Raw genomic sequence first — 14,407 nt, forward strand, 5'->3', positions numbered from 1 at the left:
TGTCTTATCGGATTGAGTCTTTAAGGATTTGAGAACACTTGATGTATGTCTTGCATGTGCTTATCTGTGGTGACAATGGGATATCACGTGATCCACTTGATGTATGTTTTGGTGATCAACTTGCGAGTTCCGTGACCTCGTGAACTTATGCATAGGGGTTTGCACATGTTTTCGTCTTGACTCTCCAGTAGAAACTTTGGGGCACTATCTCAAGTTCTTTGTGTTGGTTGAATAGATGAATCTGAGATTGTGTGATGCATATCGTATAATCATACACACAGATACTTGAGGTGACATTGGAGTATCTAGGTGACATTAGGGTTTTGGTTGATTTGTGTCTTAAGGTGTTATTCTAGTACGAACTCTATGATAGATTGATCAGAAAGGATAACTTTGAGGTGGTTTCGTACCCTACCATAATCTCTTCATTTGTTCTCCGCTATTAGTGACTTTGGGGTGACTCTTTGTTGCATATTGAGGGATTGTTACATGATCCAATTATGTTATTATTGTTGAGAGAACTTGCACTAGTGAAAGTATGAACCCTAGGCCTTGTTTCCTAGCATTGCAATACCGTTTGTGCTCACTTTTATCATTAGTTACCATGCTGTTTTTATATTTTCAGATTACAAAAACCTTTATCTACTATCCATATTGCACTTGTATCATCATCTCTTCGCCGAACTAGTGCACCTATACAATTTACCATTGTATTGGGTGTGTTGGGGACACAAGAGACTCTTTGTTATTTGGTTGCAGGGTTGCTTGAGAGATACCATCTTCATCCTACACCTCCCACGGATTTATAAACCTTAGGTCATCCACTTGAGGAAATTTGCTACTGTCCTACAAACCTCTACACTTGGAGGCCCAACAACGTCTACAAGAAGAAGGTTGTGTAGTAGACATCAAGCTCTTTTCTGGCGCCGTTGCCAGGGAGGTTAGCGCTTGAAGGTATATCTTTAGATCTTGCAATCGAATCTTTTTGTTTCTTGTTTTATCACTTGTTTAGTTTATAAAAGAAAACTACAAAAAATGGAATTAAGGGTACCTCATATTCTTCATCTTTTCAATGTCTTTCGTGAAAATAAGGATTCCGATAATTGTGCTCAAGTGCTAGAAGAAGAATGCATTAGAATGTTTGGCACTAAATATTTGAATGATGAGCATGATTACAATGTTGTTAGTATGAATTCCTTGAATATCCATGATGCTAATGATATGCAAAGCCACAAGCCTGGGGAAGCTATGTTTGATGAAGATGATATTTTTTGTCCCCCAAATTTTGATGAGCAAATTTATTATGATGATAGCATGCCTCCTATTTATGATGATTATATTTATGAAAGTGGGTTTGGAAGAGTGTCAACTTTAGGAAGTAATGATCCCACTATTTTGGAGGGTGTTGAATCTTATTGTGATAATTATGAAAGTGGGTTTGGAGAGGTCACGACTTTAGTTAATGTTAATCCCACTATTTTGGAAGAGTGTCAACTTTGAATACTTGTAGATCATGAAAACAATGCTTTATGTGATGGTTATATTGTTGAATTCATTCATGATGCTACTGAAAATTATTATGAGGGAGGAACATATGCGTGTAGGAATTGCAATAATATCAAGTTTCCTCTCTATGTGTTGAAAATCTTGAAGCTATGCTTGTTTTACCTTCCTATGCAAGTTGATTCTTGTTCCCGTAAGTTGTTTGATCACAAAATCCCTATGCATAGGAAGTGGGTTAGACTTACATGTTCTAGTCATATTCTTCATGATGCTCTCTTTATGTTTCAATTCTTATCTCTTATGTGAGCATCATTGAAATCATCATGCCTAGCTAGGGGCGTTAAACGATAGCGCTTGTTGGGAGGCAACCCGATTTTATTTTTGTTCCTTGCTTTTTGTTCCTGTTTAGTAATAAATAATTTATCTATCCTCTTCTATGATTGAGTTTTTATGTTTTAATTAGTGTTTGTGCCAAGTAGAACCTTTGGAAAGACTTGGGGGAAGTCTTTGCGATCTTGTTGTAAAAAACAGAAACTTTAGCGCTCACGAGATTAGCTGCCATTTTTTACTGGAGAGTGCGATTAGGTTGATTATTTTTGCAGATGATTAATAGACAAATTCCTCACGTGAAACAATTTATTTAAGAATTTTTGGGGTTCCAGAAGTATACGTTTGATACAGATTACTACAGACTGTTCTGTTTTTGACAGATTCTGTTTTCTATGTGTTGTTTGCTTATTTTGATGAATCTATGAGTAGTATCGGAGGGTATGAACCATAGAGAAGTTGTAATACAGTAGATATTACACCAATATGAATTTATAATGAGTTCACAACAAGTGGTGATTTGTTTTCTTATACTAACGGAGCTTACGAGTTTTCTGTTAAGTTTTGTGTTGCGAAGTTTTCAAGTTTTGGGTAAAGGTTCGTTGGACTATGGAATAAGGAGTGGCAAAGAGCCTGAGATTGGGGATTCCCAAGGCACCCCAAGGTAATATTCAAGGACAACCAAGAGCCTAAGCTTGGGGATGCCCCGGAAGGCATCCCCTCTTTCGTCTTCGTTCATCGGTAACTTGACTTGGAGCTATATTTTTATTCACCACATGATATGTGTTTTGCTTGGAGCGTCAATTTATTTTATTAGGATTTGCTTGATGTTATTTATAACAATGTTTTGCATCTTTTATTTCAATAAAAGTGGCATTGATAGCCTTTACTATGCCTATTTTACAAGTCTACATGTTGCTGTTTGAAAACAGAAAGTTTACCGCTATTGCAAAAATTCCCTAGAAAAGTCAGAATGTGATAAAATGTTGAAACCTTTTGCATAATAAGCTCTGATAAATTTACTACAGTGGGAATTGTTTTTCATAATTTTTGTAGCTAGGGAAGTATGGATCTTGCTGCATTCTTCATAGACTGTCCTGTTTAGGAAGATTGCTGTTATGTTTGCATTGTTTGCACATGTTTGCTTCTTTAATGATTCTATTTGAGGATAGGACTATTAAATATGCAGAGGCATTTAGTATGCAATGTTGAATAATAATTTTAGTGATTTGCTACAGTAGATTATGATAAGGTTTTTGCATTGGTTTATACTAACTTATCTCACGAGTCCTTGTTGAGTTTTGTGTGGATGAAGCTTTTGAGATTTAGGGAGACCGTGATATGAGAGGAATTAAGGAGACACAAAAGCTCAAGCTTGGGGATGCCCAAGGAATCCCAAGATAATATTTCAAGAAGTCTCAAGCGTCTAAGCTTGGGGATGCCCCGATTGGCATCCCACCTTTCTTCTTCGACAACTATCGGTTGATCCTAAGTTTTTGCTTCTTCACATGATGTTTGCTACTCTTAGAATGTATTTTTATTTTGTTTTGCTTGCTGTTTGAATAAAATATCAAGATCTGAAATTATTAAATGGGAGAGTCTTCACGTAGCTAAATAATTATTTAACTACTCATTGATCTTCACTTATATCTTTTTGGAGTAGTTTGTCATTTACTCGTGTGCTTCACTTATATCCTATGAGTAAATAGTTGAATGAGCGAATATCATAATTCTGAAATTATATATGTTTCATATGCTTATCCCATGGGGAGTGATGACTTCACATATAAGAAGTAGAGGTGGTAATTTTATTGAAGGATAGCAAACATTGTATTGGTCACTTGAACAATTCATGAAAGAATATTGAGGGAAGAGAGATTTCACATATAAATATACTATCTTGGACATCTTTTGTAATTGTGAGCACTCATTAAAATATGACATGCTAAAAGGTTGATGTTGGACAAGGAAGACAACGTAATGGGTTATGTTTTCTTATATCTGAAATAAAGTATATTGTCATGGATCATCCAACATGTTGAGCTTGCCTTTCCCCCTCATGCTAGCCGAATTCTTTGCACCAAGTAGAGATACTACTTGTGCTTCCAAACATCCCTTAAACAAGTATTCCCATCAGAGTCCACCATACCTACCTATGGATTGAGTAAGATCCTTCAAGTAAGTTGTCATCGGTGCATGCAATAAAAATTGCTCTCTAAATATGTACGATCTATTAGTGTGGAGAAAATAAGCTTTATACGATCTTGTGATGTGGAAGCAATAAAAGCAACAGACTGCATAATAAAGGTCCCTATCACAAGTGGCAATATAAAGTGACGTTCTTTCGCATTAAGATTTTGTGCATCCAACTATAAAAGCGCATGACAACCTCTGCTTCCCTCTGTGAAGGGCCTACCTTTTATTCTTGTCTTATACCTTATGCAAGAGTCATGGTGATCTTCACCTTTCCTTTTTACATTTTATCCTTTGGCAAGCACATTGTGTTGGAAAAGATCATGATATATATATCCAATTGGATGTAAGGCATCATGAACTATTATTGTTGACATTACCCTTGAGGTAAAAGGTTGGGAGGCGAATCTATAAGCCCCTATCTTTCTCTGTGTCTGATTAAAACTTTGAACCCATAAATATCACGTGAGTGTTAGCAATTGTGAAAGACTAAGTGATAGATGAGTATGTGAAGTTTGCTGAATCAAAGCTCTGACATAGACCCTTCCTGAAAATAAGATGAATTGTAATTGTTTGATGACTAATAACATGGTTTGTTAGTTTTCAAGAAAGTTTATGACCTATACTTTAACATGTGAATAGCTTGTTACTTGATCATGAGAAGTCCTATGAGTTGAGCTACTGTTATGATATATAATGATGCTAGAAAAGGTGATTGAAATTACCATCGATCAAACTTGTGCACCTGCTAGCATTCACACTTCATAAATTCTTTCTTTTATCATTTACCTACTCGAGGACGAGCAGGAATTAAGCTTGGGGATGCTGATACGTCTCCAACGTATCTATAATTTATGAAGTATTCATGCTATTATATTATCTGTTTTGGATGTTTATGGTATTTACTAAACACTTCTATATTATTTTTGGGACTAACCTATTAACCGGAGGCCCAACCCAAATTGCTGTTTTCTTGCCTATTTCAGTGTTTCGAAGAAAAGGAATATCAAACGGAGTCCAAATGGAATGAAACCTTCGGGAGAGTTATTTTTGGAACGGAAACAATCCAGGAGACTTGGAGTACATGTCAGCGAAGCTTCGAGGAAGCCACGAGGAAGGGAGGCGCGCCCTACCCCCTGGGAGTGCCCCCACCCTCGTGGGCCCCTCGTGGCTCCCCTGACCGACTTCTTTTGCCTATATATGTCCATATACCCTAAAACATCAGAGAACAGAATATATCGGGAGTTCCGCCGCCAGAAGCCTCTGCAACCACCGAAAACCAATCTATACCCGTTCCGGCACCCTGCCGAAGGGGGGAATCCCTCTCCGATGGCCATCTTCATAGTCCCGGTGCTATCAGTGACAAGGAGGGAGTAGTTCTCCCTCGAGGCTGAGAGTATGTACCAGTAGCTATGTGTTTGATCTCTCTCTCTCTCTTGTGTTCTTGAGGTGGTACGATCTTGATGTATCGCGAGCTTTGCTATTATAGTTGGATCTTATGATGTTTCTCCCCCTCTACTCTCTTGTGATGAATTGAGTTTTACCTTTGAAGTTTTCTTATTGGATTGAGTCTTTAAGGATTTGAGAACACTTGATGTATGTCTTGCATGTGCTTATCTGTGGTGACAATGGGATATCACGTGATCCACTTGATGTATGTTTTGGTGATCAACTTGCGAGTTCTGTGACCTCGTGAACTTATGCATAGGGGTTGGCACACGTTTTCGTCTTGAATCTCCGGTAGAAACTTTGGGGCACTCTTTGAAGTTCTTTGTGTTGGTTGAATAGATGAATCTGAGATTGTGTGATGCATATCGTATAATCATACCCACGGATACTTGAGGTGACATTGGAGTATTTAGGTGACATTAGGGTTTTGGTTGATTTGTGTCTTAAGGTGTTATTCTAGTACGAACTCTATGATAGATTGATCAGAAAGGATAACTTTGAGGTGGTTTCGTACCCTACCATAATCTCTTCGTTTGTTCTTCGCTATTAGTGACTTTGGAGTGACTCTTTGTTGCATATTGAGGGATTGCTATATGATCCAATTATGTTATTATTGTTGAGAGAACTTGCACTAGTGAAAGTATGAACCCTAGGCCTTGTTTCCTAGCATTGCAATACCGTTTTTGCTCACTTTTATCATTAGTTACCATGCTGTTTTTATATTTTCAGATTACAAAAACCTTTATCTACTATCCATATTGCACTTGTATCACCATCTCTTCGCCTAACTAGTGCACCTATACAATTTACCATTGTATTGGGTGTGTTGGGGACACAAGAGACTCTTTGTTATTTGGTTGCAGGGTTGCTTGAGAGATACCGTCTTCATCCTTGATACGTCTTCGTCGTATCTATAATTTTTGATTGTTCCATGCCAATATTATACAAATTTCATATACTTTTGGTAACTTTTTATACTATTTTTTGGGACTAACATATTGATCCAGTGCCCAGTGCCAGTTCGTGTTTGTTGCATGTTTTTTGTTTCGCAGTAAATCCATATCAAATAGAGTCCAAATGGGATAAAAACTCATGGAGATTTTTTTGGAATATATGTGATTTTTTGGAAGAACAATCAACGCGAGACGATGCCCGAGGGGGCCACGAGGCAGGGGGCGCGCCCCAGGGGGTCAGGCGCGCCTTGGGCCCTCGTGGCTACCCCGTAAGGCAGTTGATGCCCTTCTTTCTCTGCAATAAAGCTAATATCCGGATAGAGATCGTGTTAAAATTTCAGCCCAATCGGAGTTACGGATCTCCCAGAATATAAGAAATGGTGAAAGGGCAGAATCCCAGAACGCAGAAACAGAGAGAGACAGAGAGACAGATCCAATCTCGGAGGGGCTCTCGCCCCTCCCACGCCATGGAGACCATGGACCATAGGAGAAACCTTTCTCCCACCTAGGGAGAAGGCCAAGGAAGAAGAAGGATGGGGGCTCTCTTCCCCTCTCTCCCGGTGGCGCCGGAATGCCACCGAGGCCATCATCATGTGACGGCGATCTACACTAACACCTCCGCCATCTTCACCAACATCTCCATCACCTTCCCCCATCTATCTACAGCGGTCCACTCTCCCGCAACCCGCTATACCCTCTACTTCACTCTGTGCATTTGAAAACCAAATCGAAAAACCATACCGAAAATAAACCGAACCGAACCAATTTTATGGTTTTTATGGTTTTTGGTTTCGGTATGGTATGAACTTTTCATACCGATTTGAACTTTGATTTTTATGGTATATACCGAAAAACTGAACGGTTAACCGAATAAACCGAAGTAAAAAATAAATTTATATTTCTTGAGATGAACAACCATACAAGTTGTCATTTTTCTTGTACATGAGTCAAATTCACTACTAAGCACGTAATTTTTTCTTGTAACATAGTCGTTTTTCTATTTTTAAAATGCTAAGCACGTCCATAACCATCAACAGATGAATCAATGCATGCATATATACTTATATATATAGTCATATACTATTTGTGTAGAATAGTATATGTTTTGAGTCATAAATTTGCTAATTATTATTACGTCATTTTCAAATTCGCGTCAACTTTGGTTTTTATGGTATATACCGAAACCATACCAAAATAATTTGCTATATACCGAAATCGAACTGTATTTTAATTTCATACTGTATTTACTGAAGTATTAATACCATACAAACTGAAAACCGTATAAACCAAACTATGTAAACCGAATAAACCGAATGCACAGGGTGACTTCTACTTGAACATGGTGCTTTATGCTTCATATTATTATCCAATGATGTGTTGCCATCCTATGATGTCTGAGTAGATTTTCGTTGTCCTATCGGTGGTTGAGGAATTGCTATGATTGATTTAATTTGCTTGTGGTTGTGTTGCTGTCCTTTGGTGCCCATCATATGAGCGCGCTCGTGGATCACACCATAGGGTTAGTTGTATGTTGATAGGACTATGTATTGGAGGGCAAGAGTGACAGAAACTTCAGCCTATCATAGAAATTGATGCATACGGGATTGAAGGGGGACCAATATATCTTAATGCTATGGTTGGGTTTTACCTTAATGAACGTTAGTAGTTGCGGATGCTTGCTAATAGTTCCAATCATAAGTGCATAGAATTCCAACTCAAGGATGACATGCTAGCAGTGGCCTCTCCCACATAAAACTTGCTATCGGTCTAAGAAAGTAGTCAATTGCTTAGGGACAATTTCGCAACTCCTACCACCACTTTTCCACACTCGCTATACTAACTTTATTGTTTCTTTATCTAAACAGTCCCTACTTTTTATTTACGCGCTCTTTATTATCTTGCAAACCTATCCAAAAACACCTACAAAGTACTTCCAGTTTCATACTTGTTCTAGGTAAAGCGAATGTTAAGCGTGCGTAGAGTTGTATCGGTGGTCGGTAGAACTTGAGGGAATATTTTTTCTACCTTTAGCTCCTCGTTGGGTTCGACACTCTTACTTATCGAAATAGGCTACAATTGATCCCCTATACTTGTGGGTTATCAAGACCTTTTTCTGGCGCTGTTGCCGGGGAGTTATAGCGTGGGGTGAATATTCTCATGTGTGCTTGTTTGCTTTATCACTAAGTAATTTTTATTTCCTGTTCTAAGTTGTTCTCTATCTTTAGTTATGGATATGGAACACGAAATACCAAAAAAATTAGGTTTACTTGCTACTTATGGAGATGGGGAACCTCCTAAAACCCTTGATGCTCATTATGTGAAAGATATTATGTACTACTTTGATAATCCTGAGAAAACCCCATTCAATTATGTAATGGGGGACACGTTGGATCAACATGAATACTTTATACTCAAAAGGGAAACTATTATGGGATCAAATTTATATGTTGTATTGGTATGCTAGGCAACTATGCTTGAGATATGATTATACTTGTTGCTCTAGGATGAAGGCTCCACACCTTCCCTTTTCATGCAAATTTAATGATGATAAAACCTTGGCTTCTTATGCTAATGGTATATATGATTACTATGATGTGGAACAAATAGGAGAATTCATTGCTTTTATTGGTGCTTGTGAAATTGAATCTTTGTTTAAAGAGTTTGAAGATATTGATGTTCAGTTTATAGACCTGAAAACTTTGCTATACTTAAATATCGCTACGAGAATTATGAATTCAATTCCGATATTGATGATTTTATTGAGAGAGTCTCCATTGTCCAAGAAGAGACTAATATTTTGCAGGAGTCTATGGAAGAAGAAATTAATGACATTGTGAGCTCATTGGATGAAAAAGATGAGGATGAGAGCAAAGAACAAAAGGAGGAAGAACGGATTGATCACCCATGTCCACCTTCTAATGAGAGTAACTCTTCAACTCATACATTTTTTAATTTCATGCTTACCGAAGGATGATTGCTATGATGACTGTTATGATCCCGTTGATTCTCTTGAAATATCCCTTGTTGCTGATGCTTGCTATGCTTGTGGCCCAGATGCCAATATGAATTATGCATATGGAGATGAACTTGTTATAGTTCCTTATGTTAAACATGAAATCGTTGCTATTGCACCCACACATGATAGTCCTATTATCCTTTTGAATTCTCCCGACTACACTATATCAGAGAAGTTTGCCCTTATTAAGGATTATATTGATGGGTTGCCTTTTACCGTTGCACATGATGATTTTGATAGATATAATATTCATGTGCTTGCTGCTCCTACTTGCAATTATTATGAGAGAGGAACTACATCTCCGCCTCTTTATGTTTCCAACACAATTTTTTTTGCAAGAAACTGTTTATACTATGCATTGGCCTTTACTTTGTGTGCATGAATTGTTCTTTTATGACATGCTGATGCATAGGAAGAGAGTTAGACTTCGTTGTTGCATGATTTATGTTACTTTGTGCTCACTACTAAATGCCAAATCATTGTTAATTAAAATTGGCTTGAGATTAATACCTTGGGATTCCGGGTGGATCCTCGAGCACTATATGCCTAGCTTAATGGATTTAAAGAAAGTGCTTCCAGGGAGACAACCCGGAAGTTTTAGAGAGTCATTTATTTCTTTTGTGTGATTTTATAAGGTTTAAAAATAAAAATAATGTGCCAAGGTTTGCCTTTAGGATGTTTTAGATGCTTGTTGGTTTGTACGGTGCAGGACAGAAACTTTGACTGTAGTGCGTGATATTACATTTTTCACTGGAACGTCAAACGGTTCTGAAACTTTTTGCACTGTCTTTTTATACAAGTTTTTTATTTTTACTAATTTTGGTAGAAATTTTGGAGTACCAGAAGTTTGGTGAATGTTCAGATTACTACAGACTGTTCTGTTTTAGACAGATTCTGTTTTTGATGCATAATTTGCTTGTTTTGATGAAACTATCGATTTATATCAGTGGATTAAGCCATGGAAAAGTTATATTACAGTAGCTACAATGCAAAAACAAAATATGAATTGGTTTGCAATAGTACTTAAACTAGTGATTTTCTTTATTATACTAACGGATCTTACCGAGTTTTCTGTTGAAGTTTTCTGTGGATGAAGTGTTCGAAGATCGAGGAGGTCTTGATATGAGGATAAGGAGGAGAGACAATAGATCAAGCTTGGGTATGCCCAAGGCACCCCAAGTAAATATTCAAGGAGACTCAAGCGTCTAAGCTTGGGGATGCCCCGAAAGGCATCCCATCTTTCTTCAACAAGTATCGGTATGTTTTCGGATTCGTTTCGTTCATGCGATATGTGCAATCTTGGAGCGTATTTTGCATTTAGTTTTCACTTTTCTTTTATGCACCATTCTGGTATGAGATAGTCCTTGGTTGATTTACAGAATTCTCTTTGCACTTCACTTAAATATTTTGAGTATGGCTTTATAGAATGCTTCATGTGCTTCGCTTATATCATTTGAAGTTTGGATTGCCTGTTTCTCTTCACATAGAAAACTGCCATTTGTAGAATGCTCTTTTGCTTCACTTATATTTGTTAGAGCGTGGGCATATCTTGTGTAGAAAGAATTAAACTCTCTTGCTTCACTTATATCTATTTTGAGAGATGACAGGAACTGGTCATTCACATGGTTAGTCATAAAATCCTACATAAAACTTGTAGATCACTGAATATGATATGTTTGATTCCTTACAATAGTTTTGCGATATAAAGGTGGTGATATTAGAGTCGTGCTAGTTGAGTAATTGTGAAATTGAGAAATACTTGTGTTGAGGTTTGCAAGTCCCGTAGCATGCACGTATGGTGAACCGTTATGTAACGAAGTTGGAGCATGATGTATTTATTGATTGTCTTCCTTATGAGTGGCGGTCGGGGACAAGCGATGGTCTTTTCCTACCAATCTATCCCCCTAGGGGCATGCGTAGTAGTACTTTGCTTCGAGGGCTAATAAACTTTTGCAATAAGTATATGAGTTCTTTATGACTATTGTGAGTCCATGAATTATACGCACTCTCACCCTTCCATCATTGCTAGCCTCTTCGGTACCGTGCATTGCCCTTTCTCACCTCGAGAATTGGTGCAAACTTCGCAGGTGCATCCAAACACCGTGATACGATACTCTCTATCACACATAAACGTCCTTATATCTTCCTCAAAACAGCAACCATACCTACCATCATGGCATTTCCATAGCCATTCCGAGATATATTGCCATGCAACTTCCATCATCATCATATACATGACTTGAGCATTTATTGTCATATTGCTTTGCATGATCGTAAGATAGCTAGCATGATGTTTTCATGGCTTGTCCGTTTTTTGATGTCATTGCTACGCTAGATCATTGCACATCCCGGTTCACTGCCAGAGGCATTCATATAGAGTTACATCTTTGTTCTAGTATCGAGTTGTAATATTGAGTTGTACGTAAATAGAAGTGTGATGATCATCATTATTAGAGCATTACCCCAGTGGGGAAAGGATGATGGAGACTATGATCCCCCACAAGTCGGGATGAGACTCCGGACGAAAAAAATAAAAAAAAGAAAAAAAAGAGAAAGGCCAAAAAAAGGAAGGTCCCCAAAAAAGAGAAAAAATGAGAGAAAAAGAGAGAAGGGGCAATGTTACTATCGTTTTACCACACTTGTGCTTTAGAGTAGCACCATGTTCTTCATATAGAGAGTCTCTTGAGTTATCACTTTCATATACTAGTGGGAATTTTAATTATAGAACTTGGCTTGTATATTCCGATGATGGGCTTCCTCAAATGCCCGAGGTCTTCATGAGCAAGCAAGTTGGATGCACACCTGAGGGAGTCCTGGATTAGGGCGTCCTCGGACAGCTGGACTATATACTTTGGCTGGACTGTTGGACTACGAAGATACAAGATTGAAGACTTCGTCCCATGTCCGGATGGGGCTCTCCTTTGCGTGGAAGGCAAGCTTGGCGATTCGGATATGTAGATCTCCTCCCTTGTAACCGACTCTATGTAACCCTAGCCCCTCCGGTGTCTATATAAACCGGAGGGTTTTAGTCCGTAGGACAACAACAATCATACCATAGGCTAGCTTCTAGGGTTTAGCCTCTCCGATCTCATGGTAGATCAACTCTTGTAATACTCATATCATCAAGATCAATCAAGCAGGAAGTAGGGTATTAGCTCCATCAAGAGGGCCCGAACCTGGGTAAACATTGTGCCCCCCGCCTCCAGTTACCATCCGCCTTAGACGCACAGTTTGGGACCCCCTACCCGAGATCCGCCGGTTTTGACACCGACATTGGTGCTTTCATTGAGAGTTCCACTGTGCCGTCACGGTAAGGCCTGATGGATCGCCTTGTTGTCAGGGACAACGTTACCTCTGGGGGAGCCCTGGCTGTAGGCCAAACTCTCCGATTAGGCGGCTTCGTCGTGACCGCCCCATCGGTCGTCGCGCTGACGATGACTTCTTGGGTCATCAAAAACAGCCTCCACGTCGGCTTAGGATTCACCGAGCAGATGGATCCAATGGAGCTCTCTTCTTTGAACGAGCTCTTGGATTGCATCGCCACCTTGGGAGTCGCTATGGACTATGATCGGATCGGGCTTAAACCCGACCAAAGGGAGATCAACTCTCCACCGGTTACCCATCAGATAGCGGTGGTGCAGGAGCGATGCATCGATTCTTCCTCTATTTTGAGGACAAACTATATCCGGTTTCCCTAGCTCTCTGAGCCGGATACCCGTCTACGGGAGGACACGGCCCAAGCTTCAAACCTGAAATCGAACAGCGGGCTAGTACCATTGGGCAACGTCCCAGAGCCCGAACTACCAAGCTCAGAAACTCCTTTGGGTCTCAGACCGGGCCAGGGTTTGGACTTAAATCTACCCACCCACCCTCACATAAGTGATCTTTCCCATATTAGACAAGAGCCCCAAGAGACAGTACATCACTATTGGGCCAGATTCCTCCTTGCAATAAGCAAGGCGAAGGACTGTCGCGAGGAAGACACAATTTCATTCTTTTGCAAAAATTGCACGAACAAGGGAATCCTCAACGCCATAAGTCGCCATGATATAACACACTTCGCTGACTTGGCGTCCATAGTACGGAAGTACTGTGCGATGGAAAGCACTTGGAAATCCCAAACTCAATTCTGGGATCCTCCGGCTCTAACTAAACCCTCTGTCCGAACTACAAGGGTATACTCTCGTAAGTCACCCAATCCAATTACAAAGAAGCGAAAACCCACTATAGGGCGCGGAACCGTATTGGAGGAATGGCTCAATGGGCCATGCAAAATTCACAGTACATCGGATACCATGCCAACACACAGCCTTAGAGCATGTTGGATACTTCGGCAGGTGGCCAGGAGCGGCGAGGACCTCCTCGTCAATAATACCGTAGAGCACCCTCCCGCGGAAAATAACAATACAGTACTGACAGTCTTCGAGACTTTTGCCTCAAACAATAGGCGCAAGTGGGCACTTCACAGCCTCGTCGAAGTTTGCCACGTTGCAACGATAAATCCATGGAACGACACGGCCATAACCTTCAATGCCAGTGACGAACCTCAATTCCGCACAGCCCGAGCTCCAGCCGCTTTGGTCCTTAGTCCAATTGTGGACGTCTTCTGGCTTACTAAAGTACTCATGGACGGTGGCAGCGGATTAAACCTCATCTATGAGGAGACTCTTCGAAAAATGGAAATAGACAAGAGCCACATTGAGCAAAGCAGCACGACCTTCAGAGGAATCATCCCTAGTCGGGAGGCACGATGTGCAGGAAAAATCACACTAGGTGTGGTATTCGGCACGCCGGAGAATTACAGGTCCGAAGAAATCACATTCCAAGTGGCCCCGTTTAGTAGCGGATACCACACCCTTTTAGGGCGAGAGGCATTCATGATCTTCCAAGCTACACCCCATTACGGGTACATGAAGCTCAAGATGCCCGGGCCCAATGGAATCATCACTCTAGCTAGTGACCCGGA

This window comes from Triticum urartu, chromosome 3, assembly GCF_003073215.2.
Source record: "Triticum urartu cultivar G1812 chromosome 3, Tu2.1, whole genome shotgun sequence".
Classification (NCBI taxonomy): Eukaryota; Viridiplantae; Streptophyta; class Magnoliopsida; order Poales; family Poaceae; genus Triticum; species Triticum urartu.